Consider the following 17,364-nt stretch of genomic DNA (forward strand, 5'->3'; position numbering starts at 1 on the left):
AATATAAATAACTAAAACATATCTACGTGGTCAATACAGTTTTTTCTTAGAAATTTGAATTCTACATCTACATCTCTTGCGCAAGCATAACGACTTCAATCTAGAAATCATTAAATTGTATTGAACACCATAACGTGAATAGTATTACATTATTATCACATTGAATACATTACAGTCATTTTTGGATTTATGAAAGGTTTCTGTTATTGGCTTGCACCACGTAGTTCTTCATTACCTTCCTCCCTCTCTTAATTATTAGGTCCAATATTATCCTTCAACATTACCAGCGGTGTTTTGATCCAAGACAAACGTGTGATACACCGGAGAAATAAACGGTAGCAGATCTATCATATCTTGTTTTTTTATCTCCCCAACAGATCTCTTTGATGGATAAATATTTCGTGGCTTTAAAACTACGGGCCTTCCTTTCCTTTCGATCGGCTTTATTTCGGTCTGCTAGATTTGGTCTTATCGCATTTCAGTTGTGAAGTGAAGCATGATGACTTACCTTTGGTCTATTGATGACCAAATTACCCAGCTCTCTTAATAACATATAAGGATATATTTGTAAACTAGCCTAAATTTAGGTATGGTTTGGAGCAATTCACTTACAACTTTAAAAAAGCAAATTTTCCTGCTTTATATCGAGAACTGTATGAAACGGATTGGAACTCTCTGGATACTTCTAACGACGTTAACGAACTTTAAATAACTTTTATGATAAGATTTTTTCTGTGTTTAATAAGTATATTCCAGTTTACAAAAACTTTAGCCATAAATACCCACCCTGGTTCGATGCTGATATCATTCACAACATCAAAATTGAAAGCAAAGTTTAGAAAAAAGTTTAAACGATTCAAAAATCAGTGTGATTTGCTTGAGTTTCAACGGTTAAGACACCTTGTCAAATCAAAAATCAGTTTGGCCTACAATGTATATGTCGAGAATATTCAAATTGCTTTATCCATCAACCCCAAGAAGTTTTGGTCGTACGTAAATTCGAACATAATAGTTCAAGAATTCCTGGTGTGATGAAATATAATGACATTACTACTTCCGACCCACAAAATATTGTGAATATGTTTGCAGAATTTTTCAAGAGTGTTTTTCTGTCATCAGATATTAATTTCAAGGCTAACTCTTCCTCAATTAACGCAGATTACTTAAATTTTTATCCTATTTTAGAGTCTGAGATAATTTTGGCTAGTAAGAAATTGAAAGACAAAATGACGTGTAGACCTGATAATATTCCATCCTTTTTGGTTAAGGATTGCATAGGTGCCTTAACTGTGCCACTATTAAAAATTTTTAATTTATGTCTTCTTAACAAGGAATATCCGAGTCTCTGGAAGGAGTCAAAAGTGTGCCCAATATTCAAAACTGGTGAAAAGGGTCAGGTAGAAAAATACAGACCAATTTTCATTATTTGCAATCTATCGAAAGTCTTTGAAATAGTTTTGTATAATCGTATTTACTCACGCACCTCGTAATCAGCTGTCTCAATATCAACACGGTTTTGTCTCCAACCGGTCCACTGTGACAAACTTATTAATGGTCACACAATATATCTCAGCGGCCCTAGATAATAGAAGTCAAGTTGACGTCATATATACTGACTTTACGAAGGCGTTTCGACAGAATTCACCACGGCGTATTACTTTTCTAAATTGTGTCCTCTTTGGGTCTTTCTGAGGATGCCGTGACTTTTATGAGGTCTTACTTGTCAAATAGAACGCAGTTTGTGGTGCCTTATAATGGTTACAAATGGGGAAAAAGTACCTAGCTTCTTCAGGGTTCCACAAGGTTCTAATCTAGGTCCATTATTGTTTCTTGTTATTTATTAACGATCTGTGTGAATCAATTTCTGCACCATGTTTAAGTTATGCCGAAGATTTAAAGATTTATTTATTGATAAGCGACCTTAATGACTGTCATTTTTTGCAGAGTGAACTGAATCGTGTACGTGAATGGTGTAATGCAAATCATTTGAATCTTAATGCCAATAAGTGCAAAGTAGTTAGTTATTCTAGGAAACAGTCTAATTTATACCATCCTTATATTATCAACTGCAATGAACTTGAACGTTTAAATAAAATTAAAGACATTGGAGTTACATATTTGATTATAAAACTCACCTTTGTTTGAACATGTAAATTTAAAGGTTAAAGAAGCACTTAAATCTTATGGATTCATAATTAGAAATAGTCGAAATCTCACTAATACTAAGCCATTAAATTACTTTATTATACTTTTGTACGCTGTAAACTGGAATATGCCCTGTCATTTGGTCACCTTTTTTATGATGTACATATCCAACTTATAGAGCAGGTGCAGCGAAAATTTTTTAAATTTTTGTCTTCCAAATTAACGGCATATATCCCAAGAGGGGCATCAGCAATAGTGAGTTGTGTAGCGGTTTGGACGTAGTATCATTAGAATCTAGACGAATTAATGCCTCCCTAATATTCCTGTACAAGCTACTACATAATCTCATTTACTGCCCTGATATTCTTCGACAAAAAAATTTAACGTTCCATCTTATCCAGTGAGAAATTCGATTACGTTCAGAAATACACAAGCTACAACTAATCTATGTTAAATTCTCCTCTAATTCTCATATGCAACTATTATAATTCCTTAAGTGCTTACTGCGATATTTTTCACTGCAGTTTAAAAGCAGCTTACTAGGATGGCTGAGATCTACCTAGGTGATTGAGTAGTTTCTTTATGTTAAGGTAAAATACTCGACAAATGTGTTAATTAGTTAGTACTTATGAATTATTAATATATCATTTAACTTTAGTGTTATATTTTGTCCTATAAAGGATTCTGTTGGACAATAAACGCTATTATCTATTATTAAACGCTAATATTATTTATGTTTAGGACATTTAGCTATACCATATTCTTCCACGAATGTTTCTTTGTTGCATTATTCCGTTAGGGACTACCTTTCTGTAGTCTGATCTATTTAATTTTCAACCAGTTCACAGGATTTTGTGTTTTTCTTCTTCTAGCTTACATTCCTCTCTAAATCATTAGCTGAACAAAATCTTAATTTCTAGCACTTTGCCATAATATAAGGACAATTCTTCTGGAACATAGATAACCTTTCTCTTTTGCTGATGATTATAAACTGCCAGAATCAGCGTCCGTTTCACAGATGTGAACGCCTGGAACCAAAAACTTTTGTTCTATGATATCGATGTTAGTCTCATCACTCTGAATAGACCTCATTAATACTATTTATACTAAATACATATTCATGTCGCAATTTTGACCTCCACAGGTATGAGCTATTAAGCTGTAAATACTTACATGCTTTTTATTCTTTCCAATAAGTTGCAGGTGGTTTACTAGACATGAAGAAAGGTCTTGTAAGCCTCTTTCAGCTGTGGTTTCATTCCACACATAAAAATATCCAGAATCTTTCTTAAAATCATGTACTCCATAATTGTAGCACTAGAGGTTTCGTTTGTAATAGGTATTTAAAACTTTCAATACTGGGAAGTGCAATTTTTTTGCAAATCGATGCTGAAAGCATACCTTTTTTAATTTTTTTCGGAATCCACATAGTTGGGCCCGTTTTTCTCAATGCTAACTTAATCGGTGAAGTGTATAATGATATGTTACAAAACGTAATTTAGCCGTTAATTCTTGAAATTCTGGAAGATCATCCAGACGAATTCGTCAACTTGGAAATACCGTTTCGACAAGATGGTGCTCGATTCGATTGAATGGCCGCTCGGTCACTGGACCTATAGCATTAGATTTTTTTTGTGGGGGAACTTGAAATCTAAGATTTACGCTACAGCACCCGATAGTATTGACATTTTGAAACAGCGCATTATTGAAGAATGTATGGAAATCTCCCTCGACACATTTTGAACGAGTTCGACGAGAGTTTAGTAATAGAATGAATTACTGTCAGGAAGTAGATAGAGCACATTTTGAACGCTTAATATAATAACTGATTCTTTAATCTTTATTAAGTAAATACGAAACTATAATTTTAGTATTTATTTAATTTAGTCGTCTAAATTAGCAAAAAAAACCCAAACAAAATTATATCATGAATAGGTATGTTCAATACCTTTCAAACGAGATATAACTTGTCATAAGGAGCCATTTAAAATTATTGGTCACATTGGCTCTGTAGATTTCATCCAATTGACCTTCTTCTACCTAATTTACCTGACTAGTATCATTGTCTCTTCATGCAGCCCTTACTCAAATGTCCCATCCTCTTACATTATTGCATTGTAAATCCTTTTTGGGGCATTTATTTGCTAAGTGTGGCTCTGACCCACAACTAAAAATGTTGAAATATTTATTAACATGATTTGCACTATTTGAGGACTCTTCTTGATGTTGTATAGCTGATTTTTTTCAGTCTTCTTTTCCACACTTAGTTTATTCACCATCCCTGCATGTGATTGATGTAACTGAGCAGTATCTCTTGCTGATGTTTCCATACTAAAAGCTACTTCAATGGCCCTTTCGATAGTTACATTTTTTTTTCCAATAATCTACTCTAAATACGTTCATTATGGTCAAATACAAATTGATTTCTTTGATTTCTTTTGATAGTTATCAAATTTCCAAATAATTGACAATCTTTGTAGAACTGTTAAGTATTCTTTTACACTTTCTTCCTCATGTTGTTTTCTCTGTAGTAAACGAAAAATGTCTGCTATTTTTAGAGGTTTTGGGTTGTAATGCTCTTTCATGATATTTACTAATTCATCATAAGATTTCATATCCGGGTGTTTGGGGAGAATAACTTATTATACAGTATGTCATAAGCTTCTGGTCCCATGTAATTGTAATAAGTAAGCTGCTTGCTTATCTTGTGAATACCAAATACTTGAATACGCTTTCTAACCTCATTAACCATCTATCGAATTTTTGACATGGTGGTCGATGCCCTTGGATTAAATAAATATACTCGTAATTTTTAATTCACACTTTTATTTATGTCAGCCATGTAAGTGAATGTTATACATATTAGAACTGACAAAATGTCAGCACATGACATTCTGTATGTTCCGCATTTTTGTAAGTGGGAACAGACTTTGCAATGTTATAGAAGATATTAACATCAGTATCTTAAGAAATTCTGTATAGTGTATTTCAATGGTTTTATTGCTTTGCTTGAAACTAGTGTGACTTATATTATACCTGGTATTTGTGTTTTTGGAATCACAATCCTCTTTATTTTTACACCACTAATGTCAGAAATACCTTTTTTTAAGAAGAAATAGACGCGCTATCTCAGAGTGGCTAGTCCAGACGGAATAACTAAGAGCGAATATAATTATATAATAACAGATAAAAAGCAAATTATTTAAGATGTCACTGTACTCAATAAACTATCAGTAGGAAGCGACCACAGACCAGTAAGAGCTAGAGTAATGATAAACCTACAAAAAGAAAGAGCAAAGATGATAAACAGTTCACCAAATCAGCCAGAAGCATACATAAAAAATATAGCCGAAACTTTACAGAGTAATAATCCCAAACCTCTAAGTATCGACGATCACAATAAATTAATAACAAACTCGGTTAGAAACGCACAACTCAAATTTTGCAAGAAAAATGACACCAAAAGTGAAAAGATTAGCAAAGATACAAAAGCTCTCATGGAAATGCGACGAAACCTAAGCGAGAACGAAAAGAGAAACAAAGAAGAATATAGAAAACTAAATAAAATAATTTTAGCGGAAATTAGAAAAGATGTAAGAAGATATAATACTAATGTAATTACTCAAACAGTAGAAGAGAACAAAGGTTTAAAGATAATGAAAAGAAAACACACAAAGTAAAAAAAAATATACAAGCTGAGAGATAAAGACGGAAAGGCAACAACAGATAAACAAAACATTCTGAAAATAACCAGAGTTTTATAAAGACCTCTATGCCAGCCAAAGATCACAAGACAATTTCTCGACACGAGTAAAGACTCTCCTAAATCAGGGATCTTAAATACTTTTACCCATTACTGTGTCAGAAGTAAGAGCAGCTTTAAAGGAAATGAAGAATCATCGATCGCCTGGTGATGATGGACTCGTTATTGAGGCAATAAAAGCAGGAGGAGAAATTCTATTAAAATCAGTAAGCGAACTGTTTAATAAATGCTTACATGCGGGTACGATTCCAAAAGACTGGAACCATGCAGTGATAGTCTTGTTACACAAAAAAGGCGATATTATTAAATTAGAAAATTATAGACCCATCAGCATCTTGACACATATGTACAAACCCTTTATGAAAATCTTAACAAAGAGACTAACACCTAAACTTGATTTCTATCAGCCCAAGGAACAGGCAGGCTTCAGGGCAGGATATGGCACAAATGACCATTTGCATACTAAAAAGATCTTAATAGAAAAGTGCATCGAGTACAACATACCACTGGTTCTTGCATTTGTCGATTACGAGAAGGCTTTTGATTCTGTAGGGTTTGAAACAGTACTGGAAGCCCAAAATCAAAGCCGAATAGATTACAGGTACACGACACTAATCAAAAACATCTACGAGAACGCTACATCAAGTATACGACTACACGAAGACACAGGAAAATTCAGCTTAGGTCGAGGATTTAGACAAGGAGACAATATTTCACCAAAATTGTTCACGGCAGCTATAGAGTCAATATCCTGAAAGAGCAGGATTAAAGATAAACTTTGAGAAAACTAAACTTATGACAAATCTCGTAATGAGTGGAAATATAACTATAGACAATAATACCATACAACGAACAGACACTTACAAATATCTGAAACACGAGATCAAAATAAGCAGAGACAATCAAACACATGAAATACAGAGGCAAATAGGCCTGACGTAGCCAGGATTTGGCAAATTAAGCCGTATTCTAAAAAGTTCAATTCCCATGTATCTCAAGCGAAACGTTTATAACCAATGTGTTTTGCCTGTCCAAACTTATGGAGCAGAGACTTTAACACTCACGCAAAAATCACGCGCTATCTCAGAGTAGCCATGGAACGTGCAATGCTGAACGTGAGCCTTCAAGACCACATAACAAACCAACAAATCAGGCAAAGGATCAGGAGTGTTCAAGACGTCATCGAAAGAACCACGACGCTTAAGTGCAACTGGGCAGGACACTTAGCCAGAACACTAGATGGATGGTGGACAAGACGTATTATGGAATGGAGGCCCAGAAACTATAAAAGAAGCCAAGTACGACCACCGACTAGATGGACCGATGATATAAAACGTGTAGCGGGAAACTGGCTACAACCCTACCCAGTGTAGAGAACACTGGAGAGAACTGAGGGAGGCCTATGTCCGGCAGTGGACGCGATTGCTGATTGATGAATATCAGAAATCACTATATATTGTCGCTTGTATATTGTACACTACAATAATAGAAATAGATATCTAAAGAAAAAACATGTCGACATTTACAATAATAAATGCAATAACCAATTTTATTTTAAATTATGAACATAATGGAAAATAACAACTTATAAATAATTATTAAAATCATTGTATAGATAAAAATACTAATGTAGGCTTCTTTGTTTTAGGTCCACCATGTATTCGAAGATAAACAATGGCGATAAATCTACCATATTTACAAGAACTAACAGTATTTGTCCTGCTCCCGAAGAGGTTCTTCTGGATCGTGTTCTAATAAATGAAACAGATCAATTGGAGACGTTAGTCACCGAGAAACTTTTTAAAATACCTCTATCCTGACCACAATAAACCGATCTTGTTGATAGCATGTACGAAGAAGGAAGTAGAAGCAAAGACAGTCAAGTTGCTAATAGACTTAGGAGCGGATGTACGGTATCAAGACGAAAATCAATGGGAGGTACTTCATTATGCCGCTGAACGAGCTGACTACTTTGTCTTAAAAGTTATTATAGACAAACTAAAGGAAGAGAAAGTTCCATTTAAATGAAGTTTAGCGCAAGGTATGCTTAATGTTACATTATACTTAATTAGACATGGTAATAAAAATTCAAAAGACTTTGTCAAATGTGCTAAACTTTTAATAGACGAAGGTATAAATGGTTAATTTGGCAGATAATAAAATGATGACTCCTATTCTGTGGGCAGCTAAAAAGACTTAAACGATATTGTAAAAGTGATTCTAGATTATAGTCGTGTTTCAGTTGATATTGATTCTCATAACTCTCGAGGCCGAACTGCTAGAGATTTGATAATAGCTGGGAAACTTGTACGATGGATCGTTACCAGATAAAGGGGGATAATAACAACTTAAACGGAATTCCACTTAAAGAAATCAGTCCAAAAGGAGCAGATTCGTTATTTGAACTTATAAGACTAAATCAAGAAAATGATTTTATAAATTGAGGACAGTGAAATGATTGGCGATTTAGTTAACAGTGAAAACGGGAATCTAACTCTTTACAGTTGGCATGCAAAGTAGGTAATAAACGGATAGTGAAACATTTACTCGAGAAAGGTGCAGACAAAAACAAAACCACAAGTGGTAAAAAAGAGACACCTTTAGAAATTACAGCTGAACATGGTTTCCACGAGATATTTGAAATTCCTCATTAACAAATATGAGAATGACGACCAAATTCCACAATCTGTTTTACCAATATTATTAAAAAATTACGACAGTCCAAAGTTTCCCAGAAATTAATTGGAAGTTGTGCTGTGATCACTTTCTTCAAAAGATAAAATATAACAGAAACCTTTATGACATAAATGGAAGGGATGATTCTGGAAATACTCCATTACATTACGCTATAAGAATATGCGACACAGTTATTATTAATAACTTTTAGACGTAGGAGCTTCTTTAGGTTCCAAAAATAACTTCGGTTTTATGCCTGTTCAAGACATGGAACCCGAATTGTTAGAAGCTCATTTAGATAACTGCGTTCAGTTGATCTCAAAGGTAAAAGGAGAAGAAGAAGACTTCACTATAACCCTTAATTATCGCACGTTAGTTCCCCCTGCCGAAGAAATTCTTAATCCTGATGCTGAGGCTGGTAGAAACTCTGGTAATAAAGAGCTTGTTCATGAAACCGAAGTTATATCATATATGAGTACAGCCCCAGAATTCAAGCATTTGCTTAAACACCCTGTGATAGTGAGTTTCTTGTATATGAAAATGGCATAGAACACGGTGGCTGTTTTTTACGAATCTTGCTTTTTATGTAGCTTTTTGTGCATCTTTGGTTATTTATATATTTTCTTACTATGCCAATTTTGTTGACGAACTTTCATCATTCCAAACCTTCCTCAAGCACTTCTCATGGATCATATTATTAATAACATTTTTTGTTTTAATGTTCACGAGAACTCTTTCAGATCTTTGTACTACCTAAGAAGTATTTTACAAATTTCGAAAATTATATGGAAATTATTTTGATTATTTTAGCTGGTTCGATCTCTTTATTGATTCTCCCAGCGTTAACACCCGAAAACAACTTTCGTCTTTATCAATACTTTTAGCAGCTTTTGAATTAATACTTATGATAGGGCAGCACCCCGAAGTTATCTACAACGTTGTAATGTTGCGAACAGTGTCATACAATTTCTTCAAGTTCCTTCTTTGGTATTCGCTTACTTCTAATAGCATTTGCGCTTAGTTGTTATATTCTTTTCACCGAAGGAGTCAAACAGCCATCTGCAAATAATACGGAAGGAGGCGATGATGATTCCTTTGCGGATCCAGGAAAATCAGTATTTAAAACAATAGTGATGTTAACTGGGAGATTGAAGCTAGTGATATGAATTTTGAAACAATTTCCCATTGTTAGTAAATTAATATTTGTTATGTTTATTTTATGATTGCCATTATATTGCTCAACCTCCTCAATGGTCTTGCTGTAAGCGATACACAAATGATTAAAAATGATGCTGAGCTATTAGGACATATATATCGAGCACAGCATATTAGATATGTTGAAGTAATGCTTTTGGGTAATATTGTACCTAAAAATATGTTTAACAAATTTAACGACTTTTGTTGCTGCTTTTCGTTCGGTCAAAATCTGCAATACAGTATATTTAAGCCCCTGGCCCAATATATCTGCTGTTTCCCCATTTCCTTAATTACGAAATGACCCGTCTATCCTAATAAATCCGGAAGAATTATAAAACCGATAGGGAAAAATCAAGCATGTGCCACTTGGTGCAATACTACTAACTTAGACAAAGAAACTGTGCGAAGAATTAATGAATTAGTACAAGCTAAGAAAGAACAGATGAAAATTAATCCAGATGCAGATAAACTTGAACAGGAAATTTTTATGATTTAGAATAAATTGGAGGATCTATTAAGAAATTTAACAGTATTGTAAGAAGTCAGAAGAAACCGATTATCAAAATTAGGAATATATATTATTTTCAATAGCTTTAGAACATATTTCAGTGTTTAAAAGCAGATCAAAGTGCTTTATTGCCCATTTTTGAACTAAATACATGTTTAAGGATGCATCAAAATATTAAATCTTTCAATTTTTTTAATCGGTGAAATTTTGGCAGGTTTTTATAGAGAATATAGATAAATGTGTTTCGTTTTTGTTTTAGTTTTACTTAACTTATCAAATGTACCTTTTTCTTTTTGATTTTACACACACACACACACACAACACTCAATAGTAAACCCCGACCTCAATAAACTCTTCATATTCGTAGGAACATTTGGGGATACAGTTCATTGTAGTGAGAAAGATCTGTCCAGGTAGATCAAGGGACGAATCAACCGAGGCTCAGTTGCTCTCCAGGCACTCTTCCATAATCCCCCTCATAACACGCTGATGCGCTATGAGAGGCTTTAATCAAAGAATATAGACGCTTATACGCTAAGCGTCTATATTCTTTGCTATCATCATAATAATGCTTGTCACGTGAGAGTCTTGGGAAACCAGACTTCCACTTGACTTCTTCTCCGCGTAAAGTCCAGGAGAGCGTATGGCGCTTTAGTCTTGTATTCTTCTAAAGTAAAGGAATCTTTCCGTTCCGTATCGAGAGACGTTCGTTGCCTCTCGTAGTGTTTCGTTATCGGCAGCTTAGATCTTTTTGTTCGTCTTGCAAGTCTGTCCCTTAAGCGAGAGATGCGTATGTCAGAATGGGCAGTATGATGCTGTTGATGAGCCTTGTCTTTGTTCTAAATGTTAATTTGCTTCTTTTTCAAGTTAGGCTTCTGATATTGGCGGGATGTTATTTTTGCCTTCTTTTGTCGTCTCTTTTTAAACATCATTGCTTAGGTCTTCACCGGCTTCTTACTGCATTTTCTACTGTATGCATCATTCTTCTATGGCGTCTAGTGCTGTCTGAAAATTTCTAGTTGCTATATCTTGTATACTATTAACGTGTCGTCTGCATATAGGCTCATCATGGTGACTGGTATTCTGAGGATATTGGCTGTGTATGTATATGTTATACAGCAAAGAAATCAGAATATCTCTCCGTGGTACCTCTTCCTCTGGAATTCCGACTTCGGATAGGATGTGTCATGCAAATCTTGAACTTTCGGTTTGCGAGGTACAAGAAGAGTAGCTTTTTCATGCATTGCTATATGGATAGTTCTTTATTTTGTAGATCAGTCTAAATCTTTATACCGGCTCTTAATCTGAATTGGGCTTTCGGTAACATCTGTAGTCTCTCTGTTTCCTCTTCGAGCCTTGATAGTATCAGTATTTCAGACATTTTGCTGACTGATGGCAGTAAGTAAGCTTATTAGCCTAGAGTTGTGTGGAAAACTGCTGTTTTTCCTGGTTGATGGATTGTGATCACATGGGCTTCTTTCCATCGATTAGTGAATCTTCTAGATTTCATCAGTGCGTTTATTATGTTGGTTAGATAAACGGCTGCTTTCACCAGGAGTTAAAGTCATAGTCTTCTTCTTGGTGGTGGTTGTTAGAACACTGTCTTATTAGTGTGGTTCTCAAGACTTCAGCCTTGTCTTCGGTGTGTATACCTTAGCCATTTTTTTCCATGTAGAGGTGGCATGAGTTTCCTGTCGTTTCTTAGTATTTTCTGTAGTTTCCACACATGGTTCATGTTTTTATTTCTTTCTGTTATTTCACATGGTTGTCATATTTTCCGCCGTAGGTTTTTCGTCTTAGGTCTGTCTATTTAGTTTGTTTGCTGTGTTCTTGTCTCCTTGGCCTCTTGTTCTTATAGCCCTTATCTTTGCTCTGTGTTCTCCATAATTTATCGTTATTTCTTTCACTTTTATTCCGAGTCTTTTTGTTGTTTAATGATTTTTCGAAGATATTTTCTGCATATATAATAATCAAAACAGGACTTGGTATACATCCTCACCAAACACCTTTGTTACTTATATTATATTGGTTACTACTCAATTATTAACGTGTAATTTTTTATATCTGTCTTTAATGTAAGTTCTATTTTACTCGTAGGTATTTCGAACATTTTTGTATTTTGTGTATTCAGACATGTAGGGCTCGTGTTTTCAACTGTCAAATATTTTTACATAATAGATAAAAGACACGTTATTTTTTTGGTCGTAGCATTTCTTTGTCAGTAGTTGCATACAGTATAGTTCTTCTCTAGTTTCTATTCCGGTTTTAAAACCTCAACTGAACATTTCCCTGAATATTTGTTATATATTTAGGCAGTGTTTAGTATCTAGGCCTATCGCTATAGTCTACGTGCATTGCAAGTCGGTAATCATTTCAGTTGCTGTAACTGTAGGTTCAAAAATAATATAAGGAAATGATCACGCGGTGTTTTCGCATTTCGTGTGCATTTTTGGTTGTGAATATGTTATAGACTTTTTTCGTGTATATATTATGACATTCTTTTTGAGCTAAAACTGACTGTCAAAATTTCACATGAATGCTCCTAATTTTATTTTGTCAAACATGTAATTTTCGTTCGAAAATAATATAGTCTCAAAAAGAATAACAAAAGGTGCTTGTACGAATATAATTTATATTTTTGCATGCAATAAAAACCATCAGACCACATTCCTTTAAAGTTAAGTATTATTCCATATCGATGTCACGTATTATATGTATTATTATTAACTAATTATAAAAACTTTATATATACATGTTTATTATTTTATGTAGAATTTAATTTTAATCGTATAATAAAAAATTTCTTTTATTAATTTTTTAAATTATTTTTTTAAATGTATACCCTATAACTTCATTAAAAAGTAAAGCTTGACCATTCTGTGTTGCTAATTAGAAAGTACGGAACAATGTGCTTATACATAATGTCAGCATGCAACTATAATTTTGTGTGCTGCATTACCTCGATGGTTAGCTCTGACTCTCCAGTCATGAACGTACTATGTGCCTGAATGAAGAAAAAAATAGCTCGCAAAAAAATTTCAGGAACTTTGCAACAAAAATTAAACCTGGATGGGTAGAAAAGGAAGGCCAGAAGTTGGCCACTACTTTGAGTAATGTAAAAATTAATCCAAAAGAAAGTTTTGTTTTGGAATTTAAGTTAGACGAAGAATAAAAGAAAAACTCAAGGAGTAGAACAAATAGGATAAATCCTTTTCCAAAATGTTCAAAGCAAAAAAGGAACAATTACGCTTATCTCATGTGGTCTTGATTAAAAATTATTAGAAATGTGTGTTTTGCTGTCCAGGAGAAGGTAGGTTTAGTGGAGAAATAAAAAATACCAAGAGGTTACTTACTAGCTGCATTTATTACTGACTAAATATAAATTATAAAAAATTTCACAAAACAGAAATTTCCATTACAAATTATACTTTCAAACATATTTTTATCAAAATTTTAATCTTATTTCTCTGGATGACCTGGAAAGTATTGGATTACAAAAAACTCTTAATAATACAAGTTACTTTTACAATAATAAAAAAAATTTTAATAAATAACAAAAGTTCGGAATTACCCTGTTTCTTATAAAAATTTACATGTATTTATTTTTGCATTACTAGAGATACAAAGAAAATAAAAAATAAAAAAATTAAATATTGTATATATATACAATAGCTATACAATAATTAAAATAATATATATCTATCTCTTAAAACATTTCACTGACCACTGCACATTTTTGAATTTAAAAAAAAATTTGGCTTTCATGACACATTAAGAAAATTTCAGCTTTGTAATTGGATTTACGCTAGCAAGATAAAAAAGGATAAAACTCACAGTGAATTTTGGTTGTTTCACTATACACATTGAACTCAAATTTTGCGGGATCTTTAATAAAGAATAACTGGAGGAACTGCCTCCCAGCGAATAAGCTAATGAATTATGTATTACACTGCGTGAACCTAAGCAAGAATATTTTATCATCTTGTGACCAAGACATAAATCGAAGAGAAGAATTCTTTTTTAACGTTTAAATCTAAAAAGTTGATAATATTGTTTATTTTCTAACACTAAGATAAAATTAATTGCAGGATGTAGATTTTTTATTAATGACAAAATGTTGTGTGATTCAAAGGGGAGCTTATGTAAAGGCTAACATATCTGTATATCTGTACCACAACATTATTTGTGGTTGGGAATGAACAAAAGTATTTTCAAGAGAGTCAAGAAAAAGATCTACAAGTAGTGAATTAAAGTTGATTTCCCATGCTAAACCTTCTGGTTGTCTATAAATTTTATCGTTAAAGATAAAGAAGTCTTGGGAAAGGCAGAGTTGGAGTAGAGAAGTTATTTGTGAACATTTATTGGGATCAATAGTTTTTTGTTAGTAAAAGATTATTATAGTTTATTCGTCTTCCGGGTTTGGACCGTGTCATTTGTGAGTGACCAAAAGTGGGTTCATCTCGACGTTTCGCTACAATTGTATGTAGCTTCTTCAGGAGAACAAAAAAGAAAAAGAAACAAAAGACAGGAAGATGGGTAGTTAGCAACGGTAACTCCAGTTACTCAACGCAACCAGAGGCGAATACTAACTACCAAGATGGGCATTTGGTCACAGTAACTCAACTACTCAACGCAGCCAGAGGTGAAAACCAAATGCCAGGACAGGGATTCACGTCCAACAGCTCAGAACACTAACGCGTCGAGAGGCAGGAAGTGAATCCTTTGGATTCCTTGGATGCTTGGTTGAATCCTTGGATTCACTCCCTGCCTCTCGACGCGTTAGTGTTCTGAGCTGTTGGACGTGAATCCCTGTCCTGGCATTTGGTTTTTCACCTCTGGCTGCGTTGAGTAGTTGAGTTACTGTGACCAAATGCCCATCTTGGTAGTTAGTATTCGCCTCTGGTTTGCGGTTGAGTAACTGAGTTACCGTTGCTAACTACCCATCTTCCTGTCTTTTGTTTCTTTTTCTTTTTTGTTCTCCTGAAGAAGCTACATACAATTGTAGCGAAACGTCGAGATGAACCCACTTTTGGGTCACTCACAAATGACACGGTCCAAACCCGGAAGACGAATAAACTATAATTCTGACTCTGGCCGTGGAAGCCTACGATTTCATAAAAGATTATTGATGCTTGGAATGGTGTCTAGTCTGGGAACATTAGTGAAAATATTTTTTACATCTAAAGAGACCATAGTAAAAATTATTTGGAAGAGTAGTTGAAGAAATTTTGGAAATTAAATCTTTAAGTATTGCTGACAGTATATTTGGGGAGTGTAATTTAATTAGATCTTGGAGAAGAGTGTTGTTAAATTTGCTAGTGAAGCTAGTGGAGTATTCCCAAATTATTTAATTTAATTTAATTTATTTATTCTAATAGTCATATGTATTGAGTAATCTCTTTTTTCCATAATTTTAAGTAGTTTGAAGTTTAAAAATCTAAGTAGCAGCCATAATCTTACTAAATGAAGAAAATTAAAAGTATCAACAGAATATAGTGAGATGTGGGTTACTTATACTGAAAGAAAAAATCACAAATAGAAATAACAAGTTAATAGCAGGTCAGAGGCACATCATATAAAATTAACAAAATAAGCACAGAAAGATCAGAATTTAATATAAATCCGAGAGTACATCTCTCAGAATTTTCACCTTAATACATGGCCTAATGCCTATAATATCGAGGCCAGATTGATATAGCCACCTACCGTCAAAATATTTACACGTTAAGATAACTTTTTTCTTCAGTATTTTTTAAAACGATTCCAATCAATTATTGTTTCGTCTTATATAAAATAATATCTCAGGTAATGTTAGTATTTATAATGACAGTCTTTACATACCGGCACTTCATGTATCGTGTTGATAACATTTATACGTATTTGTTTGTACAAGTTTTATCATCAAATAGACATTGTAAGTCATGTTATTGCAAACAGTATGATTAAATGTATGATTAATACAGTTCATAACCTTTGCGAAATTAATCAAACATACCTGTTCCGGTCTACTAAAACAATCTAATAACTTTTATTCAGTAACACAATGAAAATTGTTTTCCTTATTAAAATCATATAAAAATGCATTAAAATCTAGTAAGTTTTTTATAGGAAAAATCTTATTGAAAGGTATTTTCCCTTTTTTTATTTTAACATTTTAAGTCTCATGAGAGGCCAACACGGACTGACACCTAAAAGTTATATACGATGATGCCGACGTGGACTCACGCTCTAGGTCGTCAGAAAATACTGTGTATCCCAAAAACGGCTTCTCGAACTCATTTAAATTACACGGGGACATTTCGAGCCGGCAGATGATCTAGAAAGTCTTGGGTCTGTGAATCTGAGATGTCGAGAACTCACAATGACCCATAATTGATAAGTAAAAATTACGTAATTATATGCGTATTTTTTTGTTATACATATAGTAAGAACACATTTTAGGTAAAACCAGCTTTATTTTCATAAAACAAAACATGATAACATTATATCAAAATTGTATCTAAAGTACTAATTTAATTTTTTGTCATGGAATGTATGACAACAAAACAGTCATGGCATAGAATTTTACAGCCATGACCACGTCAATGAGGTATTGGTTGCTTTCCTCCAACATCGCTGAGTTTGTGCATATTTTCCATAATGACTGGGTGTGACAATAAAATCTCCTAATAGGCCCGAATCACCCCTTTCTTGAATTTGGTAATCGTCATGCTTTCGTTGGCAATGCTTTGATGTACGACATAGGCATTTATAAGTGATGTGCCAGTCAAGAGCTCCATCGATATTTTCTGTACCATTTTATTAATTTTCGTAATGGCGAATTATAGCTTTTTCATTTGCCTGATATATCAATGAAGCTTTTATATTCGATGACATTCTTTGGCTTAACAACATCTCCGCGTGCCTTCTGCATTGTCACCATTTCGTTAGCGAATTTAATACTAATCATGTTCGCTTACTTTTAATTTTTTGGAAATGACGCTCTTTGGGATTATATTTGCGGTTTTGCACGTAGCGTACCAATCATATAAGTTTTTCAGTGTAGAAGTTCAGGTGCAACTCTGAGATAGCGCGT

At 33.7% G+C, this 17,364-nt stretch overlaps 1 pseudogene; it reads left to right on the top strand.

Annotated features, from left to right (window-relative positions):
• Positions 1–7,556: 7,556 nt before the first annotated feature.
• On the top strand, positions 7,557–10,214 carry LOC140431800 (transient receptor potential cation channel protein painless-like; annotated as a pseudogene).
• The last annotated feature ends 7,150 nt before the right edge of the window (positions 10,215–17,364 follow it).

This window comes from Diabrotica undecimpunctata, unplaced genomic scaffold (genome assembly GCF_040954645.1).
Source record: "Diabrotica undecimpunctata isolate CICGRU unplaced genomic scaffold, icDiaUnde3 ctg00002026.1, whole genome shotgun sequence".
Lineage (NCBI taxonomy): Eukaryota > Metazoa > Arthropoda > Insecta > Coleoptera > Chrysomelidae > Diabrotica > Diabrotica undecimpunctata.